This window comes from Pseudophryne corroboree, chromosome 5, assembly GCF_028390025.1.
Source record: "Pseudophryne corroboree isolate aPseCor3 chromosome 5, aPseCor3.hap2, whole genome shotgun sequence".
In the NCBI taxonomy this organism is placed as follows: Eukaryota; Metazoa; Chordata; class Amphibia; order Anura; family Myobatrachidae; genus Pseudophryne; species Pseudophryne corroboree.
Genome location: NC_086448.1, coordinates 358,999,225 through 359,020,945, shown reverse-complemented (window position 1 = coordinate 359,020,945; position 21,721 = coordinate 358,999,225). Strand labels below are relative to the sequence as shown.

The window sequence follows — 21,721 nt, the reverse complement described above, 5'->3', positions numbered from 1 at the left end:
AGCATCCTAAAAAATTATAGATTGTCCCAGTTGATTGCTGATGTATGGGACCCTTAAGTTAAACAGAGAAATGTAGCTGATTGGTCACTATACTTAATATAAAAGTTGGTGAATGAACCAGCTGCCGCACATGCTCATTATATAATATTCCTGGTCTTTAGTGTTGTTATTAAATGGAGCGCTTTGAGAGGGAAAGGAAAGAAAAACAATTCTACAGTATTTTACAAACATGAAGAAGGCGGATGGCAGACGCCTAGGTGCCAACATGTATCGCCTTGTCTGTAGTCCGGTCCTGTGTATAGTGCCTTTGCTGCTGCCCAACATATCCCAAAGGAAGTAATAAATATGTCAGTCTAAAAATGGAAAGTTCATCTTGGTGAGTTTATACTGTAGTGTCTCAGATGTACATCATTCAGAACCATTAATGTAGCTTTTCATTTCTTAATGGATTGCAGTGCCACTTCAATAGAATGTGATGTGAGCCATTTTCACTGTTAATAGAAGGGACACCTTTTTCTGAGATACAGTGGTATTCACAGTTTATTAAATTACCAATAAAACATAAAACATGTAAAACCTTGCAAAAACACAGTGTAAATGCTGCTCTTTAATAACACATACCTATATCTGAGCAAAACACAATTCTTAGCAAACCAGGATCTAACGATTTTCCAGCCAAATCACTGCCTCACAGACAAAACAATTTTGTTGTTGTTGTGTGATACGGACATTTAAATGAGGTCCAAGGGGTTGAGAAGCAGCATTTAGGGGGCCCTCTGTGTAAAAGGCATTTCATTTTACAACTGCACAAGAGGTGCACTTTTAGTGAATTTTGAATGGCATTCCTAGCAACGTAATAAAAACTATCAAAAACACAAAAGTAATACATGTGTAATAAAGATATAAATGTAGCTAGACATAGCAATGTTTTAAGAGAAATCCTTTCATTATTAAAAATGTATCCACTTTTTCATAGAAGTAGCAGATCATTCTTCGAAGTGCCAGTTTTTACGATTTGCATCATACACATTTGCAGTACAACCTACTGTACAAAAAGAGATGCAGATTTATTTGACGATACTTCACTTACCCCAACAAGAAAAGTGCCCTGTTTTTACAAACCTTTAAAAGACATTTTGGGATTTATTTTCTATATGTACTAAGCAGCAATGTATTCACATTGCACAAACAAAAAATCTCTAAGCTTTTGAAATTGTAGTTTCATAAATTAACTTTAGCAAGTGAAGTGTTTCAATGTTCATTTAGTATTTAAAGCACTGTTACCCATATTTTAGAAAGATCATCATGTCATCCTCCAATTATAAACTAAATGGGGAAAATGTAGGGATAACGGTAGTTGAAAAGGATCTGGGTGTGCTCATCGATAATAAACTTGGTAGCAGTTTGCAATGTCAAAATGCAGCAGCAAAGGCTAATAAGGTGTTATCAGGTTGGTATTCATGTGACCGGCGGTCGGGAGACCGACAGTCACATGACCTCCTCCAGCATCCCGACCCCTCACTATCCCGATGGTCGGCATGCCGACCAACAGGGACTATTTCCACTCGTGGTTGTCCACGACACCCATAGAGTGGGAATAGAATCCGTGGCGACCGTAGGTCGCCACCAAGCTCGCAGCGTGGCGAGCGCAGCGAGCCCGCAAGGGGCTTGCTGCACTCGCCCCACCCCGCCGGGATGCCGGCGTCGGTGTGCTGCCGAGATCCTGGCGTCGGTAAGCTGACCGGCGGTCTCCTGACCGCCGGTCAGCCATACTACACCCGTGTTATAATGCATAGAACGGGGTATGGAGACAAGGGATGAGAGTGTACTCCTTCCCACTGTATAAATCATTGGTGCGGCCACACCTGGAATATTGTGTACGGTTTTGGGCACCATACTATAAAAAAGATATCTTGGAACTCGAAAGGGTTCAGAGGAGAGCCACCAAACTGGTTAAGGGGTTAGAGGCATTGGACTATGAGGAAAGACTTAAAAGGCTTGATATGTTCACACTGAAAAAGAGGCGACTGAGAGGGGACATCATTAATATTTATAAATACATTAAGGGACAATACAGGGATCTATCAAACGATTTGTTTTCCAAAAAAACACTACATAGGACACGAGGACACCCACTGAGGTTAGAGGAGAAAAAATTCCATACCCAAAGGAGAAAAGGATTCTTCACAGTAAGAGCAGTAAGGATTTGGAATTCTCTTCCAGAGAAGGTAGTAATGGTGGACACAATCAATAAATTTAAATATGGAATAGATAAATTCCTAGCTGAAAAAAATATCCAGGAATACAGCATTTAATTAATATTTAAAAAAAACAGGATTTTAATACCTACCGGTAAATCATTTTCTCCTAGTCCGTAGAGGATACTGGGGTCCATTTCATGACCATGGGGTATAGACGGTTCCGCTGGAGCCATGGGCACTCTTAAGACTTTTCAATGGGTGTGAACTGGCTCCTCCCTCTATGCTCCTCCTCCAGACCTCAGTTATAGGAACTGTGCCCAGGGAGACGGACATTTCGAGGAAAGGATTAACTTTAAACTAGTGCTGAGATACATACCAGCTCATACCTCAACCATGCCGCACAACATGGCATTCAACATAACACATGCCAACAGGCATGAACTAATTACAGCAACATGCTGAAACTAATATAACACAACTTGTGTACTCTAATAACAAAACTGCAGGTAAAGTACGCACTGGGAGGGGCGCCCAGCATTCTCTACGGACTAGGAGAAAAGGATTTACCGGTAGGTATTAAAATCCTGTTTTCTTATACATCCTAGAGGATGCTGGGGTCCGCTTCATGACCATGGTGTTAATACCAAAGCTCCAGTACGGGCGGGAGAGTGCGGATGACCCTGCAGCACCGATTGACCGAACTTGAGGTCTTCATCGGCCAAGGTGTCAAACTTGTAGAATTTTGCAAATGTGTTTGACCCCGACCAAGTAGCTGCTCGGCAAAGTTGCAATGCCGAGACCCCCCGGGCAGCCGCCCAGGATGAGCCCACCTTCCTAGTGGAATGGGCCTTCACCGATGTCGGTAACGGCAATCCAGCCGTAGTATGAGCGTGCTGAATTGTACTTCTGATCCAACACACAATAGTCTGCTTGGAAGCAGGACACCCAATCTTGTTGGGAGCATACAGGACAAACAAAGACTCTGTTTTCCATATTCGAGCTATTCTAGCGACATAAATCTTCAAAGCCGTAACCACATCTAGAGACTTTGACTCAGTGAACGTGTCAGTAACTACTGGCACCATAATAGGATGGTTTATGTGGAAAGATGAAACCACCTTCGGAATAAAATGTTGACGAGTCCTCAACTCTGCCCTGTCTTCACGGAAGATCAGGTAAGGGCTCTTGTGAGACAAGGCCCCCAATTCAGACACCCGCCGCGTGGATGCCAATGCCAAAAGTATCACCACTTTCCAAGTGAAAAATTTCAACTCTATCTCTTGTAGAGGCTCAAACCAATCTGATTGAAGGAACTGCAACACAACGTTAAGGTCCCATGGTGCCACTGGATGCACAATGGAGGCTGGATGTGCAGAACCCCTTACACGAAGGTCTGTACCTCTGGAAGAGAGGCCAATTGTTTTTGGAAGAACACTGACAAGGCCGAAATCTGGACGTTGATTGATCCCAATCGGAGGCCCGCCTCCCCACCAGCCTGCAGAAAATGGAGAAAACGTCCCAACTCAAACTCCTCCGTAGGAGCCTTCTTGGATATACACCATGACACATATTTTCTCCAAATACGGTGGTAATGTTTCGACGTTACTCCTTTCCTGGCCTGAATAAGGGTGGGGATGTCTTCCTTGGGAATACCCTTTTGGGCTAGGATCCGGCGCTCAACAGCCATGTCGTCAAACGTAGCCGTGGTTAATCTTGATACACACATGGTCCCCTGCTGTAGCAGGTGCTCACGAAGAGGAAGAGGCTGAGGATCTTTTATGAGCATTTCCTGAAGATCTGGGTACCAAGCCCTCCTTGGCTAGTCTGGGCGATGAAGATTGCTCAAACTCTTGTTCTTCTTATGATCCTGAGCACTTTTGGGATCAGCAGAAGTGGAGGGAAGACATACACCGACCGGAACACCCACTGGGCCACCAGTGTATCCACTGTTATTGCTTGAGGGTCTCTCGACCTGGAACAATATTTCTGAAGCTTCTTGTTGAGACAAGATGCCATCATGTCTACTGGAGGAACTCCCCAAAGACTCGTCACCTCTGTGAAGACTTCTTGGTGTAGGCCCCACTCTCCTGGATGGAGATCGTGTTTGCTGAGGAAGTCTGCTTCCTGTTACATTGTCCGACTGGATCTGCACGGGATGATCTTGAAGAAGATGTACCGCTTGTTGAAGGCCGTTGTAAATGGCTCTCAATTCCAGCACGTTTATGTGAAGGCAGGCTTCCTGACTTGACCATTTTCCCTGGAAGCTTCCTCCCTGAGTAACAGCTCCCCAGCCTCGGAGACTTGGTCCTGAAACCCAAACCTGCGTCCCCCTAGTAGGTGAGAACTGCGTAGCCACCACAGGAGCGAAATCCCTGCTTTTGACGACAGGATTATCTTCCGGTACATGTGAACATGGGATCCCGACCACTTGTCCAACAGGTCCCACTGGAATACCCTGGCATGGAACCTGCCAAACTGTATAGCCTCGTAGGCCGCCACCATCTTCCCCAACAACCGAATTCACTGATGGATCGACACACTTGATGGTTTCAATATTTGTTTTACCATTTTCTGGATTTCCAGAGCCTTTTCCACCAGAAGAAATACTCTCTGAACTTCTGTGTCCAGAATCATCACGAGAAAAGACAATCTTGTCGTCGGTTGCAACTGGGACTTTGGATAATTTATGATCCAACCGTGTTGTTGGAGTATTGACAGGGAGAGTGTGATGTTTTGTAACAACTGCTCCCTGGATCTCGCCTTTATCAGGAGATCATCTAGATAAGAAATTATATTGACTCCTTTTTGACGCAGGAGAACCATCATCTCCGCCATCACCTTGGTGAATATCCTTGGCGCCGTGGAGAGACCGAAAGGTAACGTCCTGAATTGGTAATGCCAATCCTGAACCGCGAATCTCAGATAAGCCTGGTGAGGAGGATAAATGGGAACATGCAGGTAAGCATCTTCTATGTCTACAGACACCATGTAGTCCCCCTCCTCCAGACTGGAAATCACAGCCCTCAGTGATTCCATTTTGAACTTGAATCGTTTCAAGTAGAGATTCAGATTTTTCAGGTTTAGGATCGGTCTGACCGAGCCGTCCGGCTTCGGAACTACAAAAGGGCTTGAATAAAACCCATCCCCTTGTTGTGACAAATGTACCAGGACTATGACCTGATCCTGACATAATTTTTGGATTGCCGCTGTTACTGCTTCCCTTTCTGGAAGAGAAGCTGGCAAGATCGATTTGAAAAATCGCCATGGGGGAACGTCTTGAAACTCCAGCTTGTATCCCTGGGACACTATTTGCAACACCCAGGGATCCAGGCCAGACAGAATCCAACCTTGGCTGAACAGTTAGAGACGTGCCCCCACCCGTGCGACCTCCCGCAAAGGAGCCCCAGCGTCATGCTGAAGATTTGGCAGAAGTAGGGGTAGACTTCTGCTCCTGGGAACCTGAAGCTGCTGTGGACTTCTTTCCCTTTCCCTTTCCCCTACCCGCAAAGAAGGGGGAACCTCTCGCTTTTTTGTATTTATTGGGCCGAAAGGACTGCATGTGCGGGTGATATGTCTTTTTTGCCGGTGCAGGCGCAGAGGGCAAACATGTAGACTTACCTGCGGTAGCCGCCGAGACTAACGCATCCAGTCCATCGCCAAATAAGGCCTCTCCTTTATATGGGATAGCCTCCATATTTCTTTTGGAATCTGCATCCGCGTTCCACTGGCGAATCCACAACGCCCGCCGACCCGATACTGCCATGGTAGCGGCTTGTGAACTCAAGAGTCCAATATCTTTCATCGCTTCTAGCATGTATGCGGCAGCGTCTTTGATATTCCCTAACTTAAGGAGTATCTCATCTTTATCAATCGTGTCAATTTCTGATGACACGCTTTCTGACCATTTTTCAATAGTGCGACTCACCCACGTGCAAGCAATTGTGGGCCTGAGCAGCGTACCATTGGCAACATAAATGGATTTCAATGTAGTTTCCATCTTTCAGTCTGCCGGCTCTTTTAGTGAAGCCGTGCCAGGTGCAGGGAGAATTACCTTCTTTGTCAACCTGGACAGTGCACTGTCTAACACAGGGGGTGACTCCCATTTTTTCCTGCCCTCCACCGGGAAAGGATAAGCTATCTGAATTCTCTTGGGAATACGAAATTTATTTTCGGGATTCACCCACATCCCTTCAAAGAGTGTATTAAGCTTGTGGGAAGGAGGGAAAGTGACCTTAGATTTCTTTTTCTTTCTTTTTTTTTATAAACTTTTTATTAGAGAGATCACAATGCGATACAAAGAAGTATACATAACAATGATATACAGTCACATGACTAAAAGAGTATGCAATAAAACTAAGTCATAACAATCGACTGAGTGATCCAATTTTGTCTATGAAGAGAAGAAAGTGTCCTCACAAAGGACGGTAGGTCAAACCATAAGAGGACTAAGTATGAAAAATAGATAGGAAAAGAGAAAGAAGAAAAAGAATAAGAATAGAGTGATACCCTTGCGGGGCGGAGAGGGGGGGGGGGTACCCCGAGAGGAAGGTCACGATCAATAGGGGAAGAAATATACATATATATAAAAAAAAAATTAAAAAGTTAAATAAAAATAATTTTCTTTTTAATATACTATGTCTATCCCGTGGGATATATTAGCCAAAGAATGGGGAAGAGGCATGTTGAGATGTCAACCAAGGGCTCCAAATCTTCTCAAAGGGTTTGGCAGAGTGTTTAATTATGCTCGTCATGTATTCCATCTTATAGTTAAACCAAATACGAGAAATAATAGTGTGTAAAGAGGGGGGGGGCTTCTTCCAATCAGTTGCTATTTGACATGTTGTAGCATTTATAATATGTCGCGCTAGTATATTTTGATGTCTAGTTAAATTCGTAAACCCCAGTGGGAGTAGGAAATATTTAGGGTCATAGGGGACGGGAACCTCAAGAACACTGGAAATAAGAATTATAATCTCTTCCCAGAGAGTGGTGATTTTAGGGCATTGCCACCAAATATGCATAAAGGTACCTTCCTCAGAACATCCCCTCCAGCATCTATCAGAGGTGTCGGGAAACATAGCTCGCAGCTTGGAGGGTACATAATACCACCTGTAAATCAATTTGTATACGTTTTCCTTAATTTTGACACATATAGAGCTAGAGGCAGCGTTGTCCCATATCTCCGACCAATCTTCAGAGGTCAGGACAGAACCTAAGTCCTTCCCCCACGCAATCTCGTGAGAGTCTCCTGTTGTAGATGCCTCCCCGACCAATAGTGCGAAAAGATTGGAAATTAAGCCTTTGGTTGAGGAGCGTTTCCAACAAAGTGTCTCAAAGCTCGTGAGTGGCCTTTGAATAAGGAGATTACCCATTTTAGAGTGGAAGTGTCTGATCTGTAGGTATTGATAAAAGTTTGCAGGGGGGAACCCAATCCGTTCCCGAATCTGGGAAAATTGTGGGAAGCTAACATCTGTAGTAATGTCATTGAGATATAGAATATTAACCCTCTTCCACCGAGAAAAAGCCGATCTAATTAAGCCCGGAGGGAAATCAGGATTATGGAATAGAGGGATTAAAGGGGATGGGCTGGAAGCTACTTTATATTTCCTGTTGACATAGTCCCAAATGGATAAGGAGCGCATAACTATCGGGTGAGAGAGCACCGATCTGGGGCGACGTGTTTTAGGGAGCCATAGTAGGGAGGAGAGCGAAGAGAGGCCCAGATCATCTGCCTCGATATCAACCCAGACCTTTCTCGCCTCGGGATTGCACCATTGCACGCAGTGAGCATGTTGAGCTGCCAAGTAATATTCTTTGAAGTTGGGGATACCTAAACCTCCACTGCGGGAAGGACGTTGCAATACACTCAGTTTTACCCTAGGTCGTTTACCGGCCCAGACAAAGTGAGACGTATGAAATTGCAAGGATTTAAATACATAGGGAGGAATATATACAGGGAGGGTTTGAAAAAGGTATAGGAGCGAGGGGAGTACGTTCATTTTCACCGAATTCACGCGGCCAATCCATGAGATAAATTGGTTGGACCAAGAGTGAAGATCAAACTTGATTTGGTCCAATAAACGGGGAAAATTAGCCTGAAAAAGCTGGTGGTGGTTGCGAGTCAGGAAAACTCCTAAATATTTAATCTTTTGTTTATGCCATGCGAATGGAAATGTGGCTTCCAAAGTGTGTTTAATAGTAGCAGGGACATAAAAATCAAGTACCTCCGTTTTACTAGTATTAATTTTGTAACCGGAGTGTGTAGAGTAGGTGTTAATTTTGGAGAAAAGTGGTGCCATAGAATGGGCAGGGTCAGAAAGAGAGATTAGGACATCATCCGCGTATAATGCTATTTTATGTTCTTTGAGGCCCGCCGTGACCCCCGTGATCGCCGCATTACAGCGGATCCTCACAGCTAGAGGTTCCATTATTAAAGCAAATATTAGGGGTGAAAGCGGGCAACCCTGTCTGGTACCGTTAGCAATCCCGAAGGTAGAAGATGAGGATTGGTTGACAGAGACCCTCGCTGAAGGGGAACGGTACAATGCTGAGATCCCCTCATAGAATCTTCCAGAAAAGCCAAATTTTTGTAGAACTTCAAAGGCAAAAGACCATGAAATTCGGTCAAACGCCTTCTCGGCGTCTAATGCCAGTATAACTGCAGGCGATTTCTGTTTATTGATAGAATGAATTAGATCAATAGTTCTTCTAGTGTTGTCAGGCGTTTGGCGCCCTGGTATAAAACCCACCTGATCTGGGTGAATCAGGTGTGGAAGAAGAGGAGCCAATCGAGAAGCCAAAACCTTGGTGTATATCTTTAGGTCGACATTTAGCAAGGAAATAGGCCTGTAGTTTTGACATAATGCAGGGTCTCTGTCAGGTTTTGGGATTACCACGATATCAGCTTGGGTTGTAGCTGGAGCAAACGATGTCTCTTCTAGAACATTATTAAAGAGGGAAGTAAGACGTGGGGCCAGGTCTACGGTGAATAGTTTGTAATATTGGGCTGTGAACCCGTCAGGGCCCGGGGCTGCTGAGGACCTCATGGACTTAATAGCTGCAACAGTTTCATCCACCGAGATGGCTTTATTTAAATCTAAGAGCTGGCCGTCTATAATACAGGGTAGAGGAACCATCGAGAGGTATGAACGCACACCCTCAGACCCAGTGGGGGAGGGAGAGGGAGATCTCGAAAGGTTATAAAGTGATTCATAATAGTCTTTAAATTCATCCACCATTACCTTAGGATCATAAGTAAGGGACCCCAATTTGTTAGAGTATAATTTATCAATTGAACCTAATGCTCGTTTTCGTCTCAGTTTGTTCGCCAGGACAGCAACAATCTTGTCAGCTTTATCATAAAAATGTTGGTGCAATTTTTGTAAAATAATTGCTGCGCGGTGGGAGAGAAGAGCATTTAATTGACTCTTAAGATTATCTATGCGTTGGAGTAAAGCGGTACATGGGGATTGTTTATGCTGGGAGGTCAAAGTGGCAATATGAGATTCAAGCAACGCTATTTCCTGTGCAGTTTTCCTCTGAGTGGCAGAGGACTTGGCCATCAATTGGCCCCTAAGTGTGGCCTTATGTGCCTCCCAGATTATTCCAGGGGAGATGTCGTGAGAGGCGTTTTCTACAAAGTAATGCTGAATGGCTACCCTTATTTCAGCTTGGGTGGATGGGTGCTGTAGAATAGAGTCGTTCAGGCAACATTTTAGATCTCCCCTGGGGGCATCGTATATGTCTAATAAAATATATGTTCCTGAGTGATCAGTCCATGTGAATGGGACAATCCCGGCATCTGCGATCAGGGATGTTAAAGATTGGGATATGTGTATCATATCGATACGGGAGTAAAGCTGGTGTGGAGCAGAGAAATGAGTGTAGTCTTTTGCTAGGGCATGTTTCAGGCGCCAGGAGTCATAGAAGTTATACTGTTGGAGGGAGGAGAGAAGGGTACGAGAGGCCTTAATTAAGGGAGCGGCTGTCTTACGGGGAGCGGGGGTAGATCTATCAACATGAGGGTCAAGTACAGCATTAAAGTCTCCCCCTAAGATTATATGTCCTTGAGCGATCCTACCAACATGTCGAAACAATGATTGGAAGAACTGAGATTGGTCTTGATTAGGGGCATAAACTGAAATTAAGGTCAAGGTTACAGAGCGCAGAGTGCCAACAACCATTATATAGCGCCCTTCTGGGTCGGTCACTGTTTTAATGTGTACAAAAGGAATTTTACGATGTATTAGAACAGCGACACCCTGTTTTTTACAGTTAACGGATGCAAAAAAGGATTGAGTGAATTGTTTACCCTGAAGTTTCGAGTGAAGGCCCGTAAAGTGAGTCTCTTGAAGTGTTATGCACACCAGTGCCTGCAGGAATGTACTGGTGTCTGACCTGTTATGCACACCAGTGCCTGCAGGAATGTACTGGTGTCTGAACTGTTATGCACACCAGTGCCTGCAGGAATGTACTGGTGTCTGAACGGATAGGGATGCAAAACAAATGAACTCACAGACAGACTGGGGAATATGACATTACGTACACAGAAGGTGATAGGGTAACAAAATAAACACAAAGTGAACAGAGAAGCCCAGAGGCTAAGAAACTGGGTGTCTCCCTATTATTAGGAATGCTCAGATGAAAAAAGCAAGATGTTGTGTTTTAATACGTAGAGAACCCGAAATGCTGCTGCTAAGGGCAACAGCAAAACCCTAAAGGGTTACCAACGGGTGTGGCAGTAAACTCCTTGGTCAGAGATGGAATGATAGACACAAGGAGAGTTTCCACAATCCTAATCCTCACTTGCAGTGCACAGGTTCAGCTTACTGCCACTAAACTGAATACCTGAACACCTTGCACAGTGAGACAGGATTTAGGCAGGCAGTCTGAGAATACATCCGCAAACCTGCTAAGTTCACAGAGTAGCAAAAGAACCCCAGCAGGTTAAACAACTGACTCCAGTCTTACTGCTAGGTCTGGATTGGCAGAGTGTAGTACCAAATCCCCAGGCCTATTTGCAGTAAGCAACAAACAAATACAAAGCTACACAGTACTGGCTAACTTTCAGGAACTGACTAACCAACAAAGATTCAGCAGCATCTGCTTACCCTGAGAAGAGGCCTTATAAAGCAGGTGCTGTCCACGCCCCACTCAGACCTCACAGACTGTGAGCACAAAAACCAGCACCGGATCCCCTGCCGTGCACAGAGCCTGTAACCACTGCACAGCAAAAGACCCGAACCGGAGTATCAGCTGCGCTCAGGTTACTCCGCTAGCACTTGTCTCCCGGTTGCCATGACGACGTGGCAGCACAGGGCAGGAGACCCTAACAGTACCCCCCCCTCTGACGAGGGGTCAAAGAACCCCTACCACCGGGTTTATCGGGGAACTGCGAGAAGAAAGAGTGTATCAGTCTGGGGGCATGAAGATCACAACTGCGCACCCACGACCGCTCCTCCGGGCCATACCCCTTCCAGTGCACCAAAAATGACAGCCGACCCCGAACCATCTTGGAGTCAAGAATCTTTTCAACAACAAACTCCTTCTGGCCACGTATCAGAAGAGGAGAAGGTCTTCCACTGGAAGAAGGATTACTAATCGCCCGTTTTAAAAGGGAACAATGAAATGTTTTATTGATACCCAAAGAACGGGGCAGGTCTAACTGAAATGCCACCGGATTGATTACCCTGGTGATCTTATAAGGGCCGATGAACCGGGGGCCTAACTTATGAGATGGCTGTCTCAACTTCAAATTCTTGGTAGACAACCAGACGAAGTCTCCTAATTTGAAGCTGCAGGGTCTTTTCCGCTTATCAAAAACCCTTTTGGTCACTAATGACACAGACACAAGGGCTTTCTTCACTTTCCTCCAAATACCTCTAAGGACAGAAACCACAGAGGAACCACCAGGCGTGGAGTCCAGGGGGTCAAAAGAATTGGCCTTAGGATGATGCCCATACACACAAAGGAAGGGAGAGATCCCTGTAGCAGAGTGAGCCACGTTGTTATAGGCAAACTCCGCCATGGACAGATGAGCAACCCAGTCAGTCTGACACTTGGAGACATAACACCTGAGGAACTGCTCCAAGGACTGGTTCACCCTTTCAGTCTGCCCATTAGACTGCGGATGGTAGCCTGACGACAAGCTGACAGAAATCTGGAGATCGGAACAAAATGCCCTCCAGAATTTGGCCACAAACTGGGATCCGCGGTCAGAGACCACATCAAGTGGCAACCCGTGGAGACGCACAACATGCAGCATAAATAATTCAGACAGGCGTCTGGCCGATGGCAGCCCAACCAGTGGAACGAAGTGCGCCATCTTCGAAAACCTGTCAACGACAACCCAGATGGCTGTCATCCCCGAGGATTGGGCAAGTCCACCACAAAATCCATTGAAATGTGGGTCCATGGCTTAGATGGGATAGAGAGTGGATGTAATGGGCCAACAGGAACCCCTCTAGGAGTCTTATTTCGGGCACAGATGTCACATGCCCGAACCTACTGATCCACATCCTTAGCCACTGAGGGCCACCACACCGCCCTAGATAGCAACTCCCGAGTTCTGGCAATACCCGGGTGACCTGCCGACTTCTTGGCATGGAATTCCAGGAACACTCGCTGTCTTAACCTAGGAGGCACAAACAAAAGACCTACCAGAAGGTCTGGAGGAGCCTGCTCCTGTGCTCTAAGGACTAATGACAAGAGGTCCTGGGTAATGCCCACTTTAATACATGATGGGGACACAATGGGCAACGGCTCCTCGGTGGTCTCCTGGATTGGAGCAGAACTCCGCGAGAGCGCATCAGCCTTGATGTTTTTTGACCCAGGGCGATATGTTATCAAAAAATTAAAGCGAGCAAAAAACAAAGCCCATCGTGCCTGCCTGGCATTGAGACGCTTCGCTGACTCTAAATATGCCAGATTCTTATGGTCGGTGAGAATTGAGACCACAAACTTAGCCCCCTCAAGCCAGTGTCTCCACTCCTCGAGTGCATCCTTAATAGCCAACAATTCCCGGTTACCCACGTCATAATTCATCTCGGCAGGCGAAAATTTACGGGAAAAGTAAGCACAGGGATGAAGGCGATTATCAGACACTCCCATCTGAGAGAGCACTGCCCCAATACCCATCTCAGAGGCATCCACCTCCACCACAAAAGGACGCTCTGGATCTGGGTGTCGCAGCACCTTGGCCGAGACAAATGCCCTTTTGAGACGGGCAAAAGCCGCTTTAGCCTCACAAGACCAGTGAGCAACATCCGCCCCTTTCTTAGTGAGTGCCACCAAGGGCGCCACTATAGACGAAAATCCAGCGATAAATCGTCTATAAAAATTCGCAAAGCCCAGGAAACGCTGAAGCGCCTTCAAACTAGTGGGCTGCACCCAATCCACGACTGCCTGTACCTTGGAATTCTCCATTTGGAAACCTTCTGGGGAGATAATATATCCTAAAAATGCAATTTGCTGAACTTCAAATTCGCACTTCTCCAGCTTCGCCCCAAGCCGGTGGTCTCTGAGTTTCTGGAGGACTAAGCGTACATGCTTCCGATGTTCCTCCAGGGAATGGGAGAAGATTAGGATGTCATCTAAGTATACAACTAAGAATCTATCCAAATATTCCCTGAGTACATCGTTCATGAAATCCTGGAAGACTGCCAGGGCATTACAGAGCCCAAAAGGCATCACCAAATATTCATAATGCCCTGAGTGGGTATTAAAGGCAGTCTTCCATTCATCCCCTCTCTTATTCGGATTAGATTGTACGCCCCGCGTAGGTCAATCTTAGAAAAAATGGTAGCAGTACGAAGCTGGTCAAACAAGACCGAAATGAGGGTATGAGTTTTTAATCGTGATACGGTTCAATTCCCTGAAGTCGATGCAGGGTCGCAACGAACCGTCCTTTTTACCCACGAAGAAGAACCCCGACCCAACTGGAGACTGTGAAGGTCTGATAAATCCCTTAGCCAAGTTCTCCTGAATGTACTCTGCCATAGCCTGAGTCTCAGGACGTGACAGGGAGTACAACCTGCTCTTGGGAAGCTTAGCATTTGGCAACAAATCAATGGCACAGTCATAGGGGCGATGGGGAGGTAGTACCTCTGCAACTTTTTTGGAGAACACGTCCGCAAAATCTGCATAACACCCTGGCAATCCTGGCAAACTTAGCTGCGAGAGCCTGACTGGAAGGCTCAAGCAACTCCTGAAACAATCAGTACCCCAACTAAGAATCTCCCCAGAGACCCAGTCAAATTGAGGATTGTGGGCCCTTAACCAGGGTAACCCCAACACCAATGGGGCAAAAGTACAGACAGTCACATAAAAGGACAATTTTTCAGAGTGTGTGGCTCCAATAAACAAAGAAATCTGGCTAGTGCAAGAGGTAATTTTACCTTGGGATAATGGTTCCCCGTTTAACCCACAAATCTCAATTTCCGATGCCAAGGGTACTAAGGGAACAGAGTGTTTCAGGGCGAATTGGCGGTCCATAAAAACCCCGTCGGCCCCACTGTCCACAAAGGCCTCAGTCTTGACAGTTTGACCGAGGATCTTCAAGGTCACCGGAATGATAAAAGTCTTCTTGGGAAATTCTGACTTCTGGCCTGACAGGATATTTCCCTTCACCCTCAGGCCCTGAAGTTTTCCGGCTTTTCTGGGCATGATACTACCACATGACCTTTATTCCCACAGTACAAACACAACCCCTGCTGTCTCCTCCGCATCTTCTCACGCGAGGAGAGGCGGGTAGCCCCAATCTGCATAGGCTCCTCGGAAAATTCCTCAGAGTCTGAGGTTCCCTTGGGAAAGAAGGAAACCTCGGTCTCCCTTTCAAGCCTACGCTCTCTCAGCCGTCTATCCACCCGGATGGATAACTGCATGAGCTGATCCAAGCTATCAGGTAAGGGATATTGTACCAGTTGGTCTTTTATCTGGTTAGAAAGACCTCTTCGGTACTGGTGTCTCAGGGCTGGGTCATTCCACTGGGTATCATGGGCCAACCTCTGAAACTCCGTACAGTAAACTTCAACTGGCCTTCGCCCTTGCTTAAGGATCGAAATCTGAGCCTCGGCTGAGGCCGTCTTGTCAGGGTCATCATACAACATGCCCAGTGCCGTAAAAAAAGCATCAACACTTTTAAGCGATGGACAGTCAGGCTGCAACCCATATGCCCAGACCTGTGGGTCTCCTTGTAGCAAGGAAATCACTATGCCCACCCGCTGAATCTCCGACCCTGAAGACTGAGGCCTAAGCCGGAAGTACAGCTTGCAGCTCTCCTTGAAACAAAAGAACTGCGAGCGATCTCCAGAAAAACGATCCGGGAGATTTACTTTCGGCTCCTTAACCCCTGAAGGTGCTGCTTCTGCGGGAGTTCCGCCAGCGGCCTGGGAGGTGTGCATTTTAATGGACAAATCATTAAATTGTCGAGTCAGGACCTGCACCTGATCGACCACCTGTTGCAACGTATTTTGAGGGGTATGCTCCATATTCCCACAAAATTTCAACAGGAGTATTAGGCTGCTGAATATGTTATGCACACCAGTGCCTGCAGGAATGTACTGGTGTCTGACCTGTTATGCACACCAGTGCCTGCAGGAATGTACTGGTGTCTGAACTGTTATGCACACCAGTGCCTGCAGGAATGTACTGGTGTCTGAACGGATAGGGATGCAAAACAAATGAACTCACAGACAGACTGGGGAATATGACATTACGTACACAGAAGGTGATAGGGTAACAAAATAAACACAAAGTGAACAGAGAAGCCCAGAGGCTAAGAAACTGGGTGTCTCCCTATTATTAGGAATGCTCAGATGAAAAAAGCAAGATGTTGTGTTTTAATACGTAGAGAACCCGAAATGCTGTTGCTAAGGGCAACAGCAAAACCCTAAAGGGTTACCAACGGGTGTGGCAGTAAACTCCTTGGTCAGAGATGGAATGATAGACACAAGGAGAGTTTCCACAATCCTAATCCTTACTTGCAGTGCACAGGTTCAGTTTACTGCCACTAAACTGAATACCTGAACACCTTGCACAGTTAGACAGGATTTAGGCAGGCAGTCTGAGAATACAGCCGCAAACCTGCTAAGTTCACAGAGTAGCAAAAGAACCCCAGCAGGTTAAACGACTGACTCCAGTCTTACTGCTAGGTCTGGATTGGCAGAGTGTAGTACCAAATCCCCAGGCCTATTTGCAGTAAGCAACAACAAATACAAAGCTACACAGTACTGGCTAACTTTCAGGAACTGACTAACCAACAAAGATTCAGCAGCATCTGCTTAACCTGAGAAGAGGCTGTTAGGGTCTCCTGCCCTGTGCTGCCACGTCGTCATGGCAACCGGGAGACAAGTGCTAGCGGAGTAACCTGAGCGCAGCTGATACTCCGGTTCGGGTCTTTGCTGTGCAGTGGTTATAGGCTCTGTGCACGGCAGGGGATCCGGTGCTGGTTTTTGTGCTCACAGTCTGTGAGGTCTGAGTGGGGCGTGGACAGCACCTGCTTTATAAGGCCTCTTCTCAGGGTAAGCAGATGCTGCTGAATCTTTGTTGGTTAGTCAGTTCCTGAAAGTTAGCCAGTACTGTGTAGCTTTGTATTTGTTTGTTGCTTACTGCAAATAGGCCTGGGGATTTGGTATTACACTCTGCCAATCCAGACCTAGCAGTAAGACTGGAGTCAGTCGTTTAGCTTGCTGGGGTTCTGTTACTACTCTGTGAACTTAGCAAGTTTGCGGCTGTATTCTAAGACTTGCCTGTCTAATCCTGTCTCACTGTGCAAGGTGTCAGTTTAGTGGCAGTAAGCTGAACCTGTGCACTGCAAGTGAGAATTAGGATTGTGGAGACTCTCCTTGTGTCTATCATTCCATCTCTGACCAAGGAGTTTACTGCCACACCCGTTGGTAACCCTTTAGGGTTTTGCTGTTGCCCTTAGCAACAGCATTTCGGGTTCTCTACGTATTAAAACACAACATCTTGCTTTTCCCATCTGAGCAGTTCTAATACAAGGGAGATACCCAGTTCCTTAGCCTCTGGGCTTCTCTGTTCACTTTGTGTGTATTTTGTTACCCTATCACCTTCTGTGTACGTTATGTTATATTCCCCAGTCTGTCTGTGAGTCCATTTGTTTTGCATAACAGTTCTGACACCAGTACTTTCCTGCAGGCACTGGTGTGCATAACAGAGGCCTTATAAAGCAGGTGCTGTCCACGCCCCACTCAGACCTCACAGACTGTGAGCACAAAAACCAGCACCGGATCCCCTGCCGTGCACAGAGCCTGTAACCACTGCACAGCAAAAGACCCGAACCGGAGTATCAGCTGCGCTCAGGTTACTCCGCTAGCACTTGTCTCCCGGTTGCCATGACGACGTGGCAGCACAGGGCAGGAGACCCTAACATGAAGAAACACAATATCGGCCTTCTCCCTTCTGCAAGCGCTCAGCAAAATGGTGCGTTTTTTGGGTGAGTTGAGTCCATTTACGTTGACAGATAACAACTTAAGGGCCATGGGATAACATTAATCGGGTCACTATGCAGAAAACACAATAAGAAAAAACCCTGAATGAAAACCAAACCTCTCGGGGACCATCCCGCAGGAGCAGGTGGAAAGAGAAAGGGAGAGAAGAATAACAAAGAAAAGAAACAAGAGAAAGACGAAAGAAGCAAAGGCGCCAACAAAGGCAAAAACCCTGTAAAGAAAGGTCCGTTTGTGGGACCGTAACTAAAATCTGAATATGAATAACAAGAAACATTAAAAGAGGGTGCATGGGGGTCGTGGAAGAAGTATATAACATGGCATTGTAAACCTGATCCTTAACAATCCGACATGTGTCGGAACATCAAAACCAAGCCCTGAAATGGGGCCTTACACCTGTAACAATCCGGTGACTGGGGGGAGGGGAAGGGAGAGGGAATGAGGAAAGGGAGAAGGAGTAAAGGAGGGGAGGGGGAGGGAAGGGGAAACAAAAATAACAGTAGCAACATGTCCCAGCCGTAACACTTTTCCGGGGGACACTAATTATAAGGTTAAGAACATAATAACATATGAAGCTTAACATTCAACATTAATACTGAAAAAGGATATCAAGAGTTGGGTCCAAATGAAGGTGAGGACAAGCCTGTCCACTGTATAAAGGAATCATTGGACATATCAAGTAACCTTATATGAAGAGGGACATAGGACAGAAGGTAACTTCAGGTTTTAGGTAGAAGCACAGTCTGAGTTCTGGGTACGAGTCACTCTTGACCATTCAGGGAGCGGTGGTCTGGAACGTTGAGGTTTCGGAGAAACAGCGGCAGAGGAGGGAACAGTTGTCGCTTCAGGGAGGAGATCCAGTTTAGATAGCAGCTCCTGTCCTTGCGATAAAGTTTTAACAGCATGAACTGAGTTCTTGGCAAAGACTTGCAACATAAAAGGGAATCCCCAGCGGTATCTTATTTGGTGTTGACGAAGGAGTTTCGTAACCGGTTGAAGATCCCGGCGTTTCTGGAGTATCGATGGGGCTAGATCTTGAAAGATTTGCAATTGCATCTCCTGGAAAGATATGTCCTGGACGTCTCGAGTTGCAGATAGGATTCTTTCTTTCGATCTATAGTAATGAAGGCGGACTATTATGTTTCTAGGTGGTTGAGAAGCAGAAGGCTTAGAGCGCAGGGCTCTGTGTGCCCTATCACAGAGACATTCCTCGTCTGTAAGGTCCGGCACTAAAGATTAAAAAAGGTCTTGTAAAAAGGCCGGCAATGCGGAACTCTGAATCGTCTCCATCACGTTGCGTATTCTGAGATTATTACGAAGAGAACGATTCTCTTGGTCCTCTTGCCGTTCCTTCAACAGTTCACCTTCCTCATGGAGCCTCGTGAGTTCCGTATCAAACCGCTGTTGCGACCGGCATAGATCATCCGTCTTTGTTTCCAAAGAGTTCGTACTGTCGCCAAGAGACGTAATTTCTAGTCTGAATTCCGAGATTGCCTTAGAAAGTTCTTGTTTAAAGGCCGTTTGAACACCTTCAAGGAGCCCCGTCATAACTGCTTGAATCTGTGGGTCGATATCTGTGCCTGAAGACAGAGGGGAGGAAGGAGATGCAGGGGACGACATTTGGTTCTGAGCACCTTTAGATTTATTCCCGAAAAAGTTTGCCGAAGCCTGTTGAGATTTCTTATTTTTCTGGGCCATAATGCCAGTGAGAAGAAAGAAAAAAAAGAGGACAGGCAGGTTGCAGGGATAAGGGAAGGAAATGGGAGTCCCAGTCGGAGACACAGGGTGGAGTATCAGTAGGACAGGTCAGCCACATGAAGATTTTCAAGTACGCCTCATAGCCACTTCAGAGCATCAATTGAACAATAAAAAGCACAGATGTAGTCCCTCAGGGAATAAGTGGACAGATGGGGGTACCGATCACGGTCCAGACAGTGACCAGGCACCTCTTCCCAAGAGGACAGCAGGAGTTTCTGGTGCTGATAGACACGGTGGCTTTGTATTCTTCCTGGTTATTATTGTTATTATTATTATTATTATTATTATTTTTTAATTAGTAATTCTTATTATTTTTATTTATTTATTGTAGTGTTGTCCACAAAATGCTACTGAGTGTGGGCCTGCAGGGGCAGTATGGCTCACTGTAGTACTGAAACAATGAGAGGTGCTGTAGGAGCTGCAGGTAACAAGTAAAAGCTAACTGGGAGATCCAGACAGTGGCAGCCCATACAGTGAGAGCAGCGCCACTAGCACTCTCATCCAGCAGCTGCTCCAGGGCTGAGAGAGAACAGCAGGACCAGGGGAGAGCAGCAGTAGCTCAGTGCATCAGTGGTGGCAGCGGGTTAACCTTCTTCTGGATTGTCAGCGGGGCCAGAGAGCCGCGCCCGCCCGCCAGCCCGCCCCGCAGAAGAGGCAGAAAGATCCGGCGGAAGGGAGGCAGACGGAGAGCCGAAGCTCCGATCGCGGCCGTCACAAGGTACGGTGCGGGAGGGAGGGAGTCAGGCAGCAGGGCACGGCGCCGCTCCGGGCGGGTCAAGGCCGGGGCACCCGCATGATCTCACAGGCGGCACCGCTGATGTTACAGGGGCAGAGCACGGCCCGACGCCGGGTCCCCCACGGCCGCCGCTTCGGATACAGGTGCTGTGGCTCCTGGTGGTGAAGGTGCTCCGCGCCGCCAGAGCTCCGATCCTGGGTCGCGGATGTAACTCCAGCCCCTGGCTTCACTGAGGGGGGAAGGCCGCAACCCGCAGGGACGTTAAAAAGCATCCCCCGGCTCCGCAACGTCCCCCACACGACCCTGAAGGATGACCTGTGAACTTCAGAGGGTATTTGGTGTTTGAGGGAGCCCCCAGAGAACGTGTGGTGCCCAGTAATAATCGGGGTATACGGGAGCTCAGTAAGAAAGCTGCTGTTCGGCTTGCATGCTAGGCCACGCCCCTAGATTTCTTTTCTTTATAGAAATAAGTCTTCTCATGAGGTACAGGAGTGGCTTCCGTGACTTCCAGAACTTCCCTTATAGCCACAATCATATATTGTATATTTTTTGCCAATTTATGATCTATTTCTCTGGAGTCACTATCGTCGACACATCAGTGTCCGTGTCGGTATCAGTATTCACAATATTCGCAAATGGTCTCTTATGTGACCCAGAAGGGTCGCCTGCGGATGGAAGAACAGAGCCCTGAAAAATCACATCCTCCACAGATTTTCTCCAGCACTCAGCATGAGATTCAGACTTATCTAATCTCCTATTGATATGATGCATACTATCACGTATTTCTTTCACCCATGCAGGCTCTTGGTGTGCCGGCAGCGCCACCACATTACACTTCTGTGTCCCTTAAATGGTTTCCTCCGGGGAGGAACTCCCTGCCTCTGACATGCCTTACACACGTGTACAACACACACACAGACACACTGGGACTTATAGGGGACAGACTCACAGTAAAATCTGTCAGAGGGACACAGTTTAGGAGCAGCCAGTTCACAACCCCAGCGCCAGTATCTAATGCCTGTGAACACAGAATGCCCACTGACATGCAGCGCTTTTTACACAGTAAAACACACTTGTAAAGCACCAAATTCGCTTGTGCCCCCCCCCCCTGTTTTGCACCCTGATACTTGTAGTCAGAAGTAAAGGAGGACCAGCGATGTCTCTGCAGCCTGAGGAGAGAGAAAATGGCACTGAGCAGTGAGCTGGCTGCCTGAGGAAGAAGCTCCGCCCTTTTTACCTCAGAAACTTTTCATAATATTTATACTGGCGGGGGTAGGGCTGTGCCTGGGCATCTTATGCCCCCTTTTTGCCAGTTTATAGAGGTGTTTTTGCTGCCCAGAGCCCCCCCCCCCGTGCCCTGCACCCTGCAGTGCCTGTGTGTGTGGGCAGCAATGGCGCGCTGCGCTCCCGCCAGCCGGTCTGTACCTCAGCCGTCACTTTTCTTGATAGAAGATCTGTCTTCTTCTACTCACCTGTCTTCTGACTTCTGGCTCTGTGAGGGGGGTGACGGCGTACTGTGGGAGTGAGCATCTAGACACGGCTAGCGTTCAGTACCCTTC

At 46.9% G+C, this 21,721-nt stretch overlaps 1 protein-coding gene across 1 annotated transcript in view; it reads right to left on the bottom strand.

The window, feature by feature from the left end:
* The window catches only part of RAMP3 (receptor activity modifying protein 3), a 377,139-nt gene that overhangs the window by 175,100 nt on the left and 180,318 nt on the right, over positions 1 to 21,721 (bottom strand). The gene's annotated exons all lie outside the window — the stretch shown is intronic.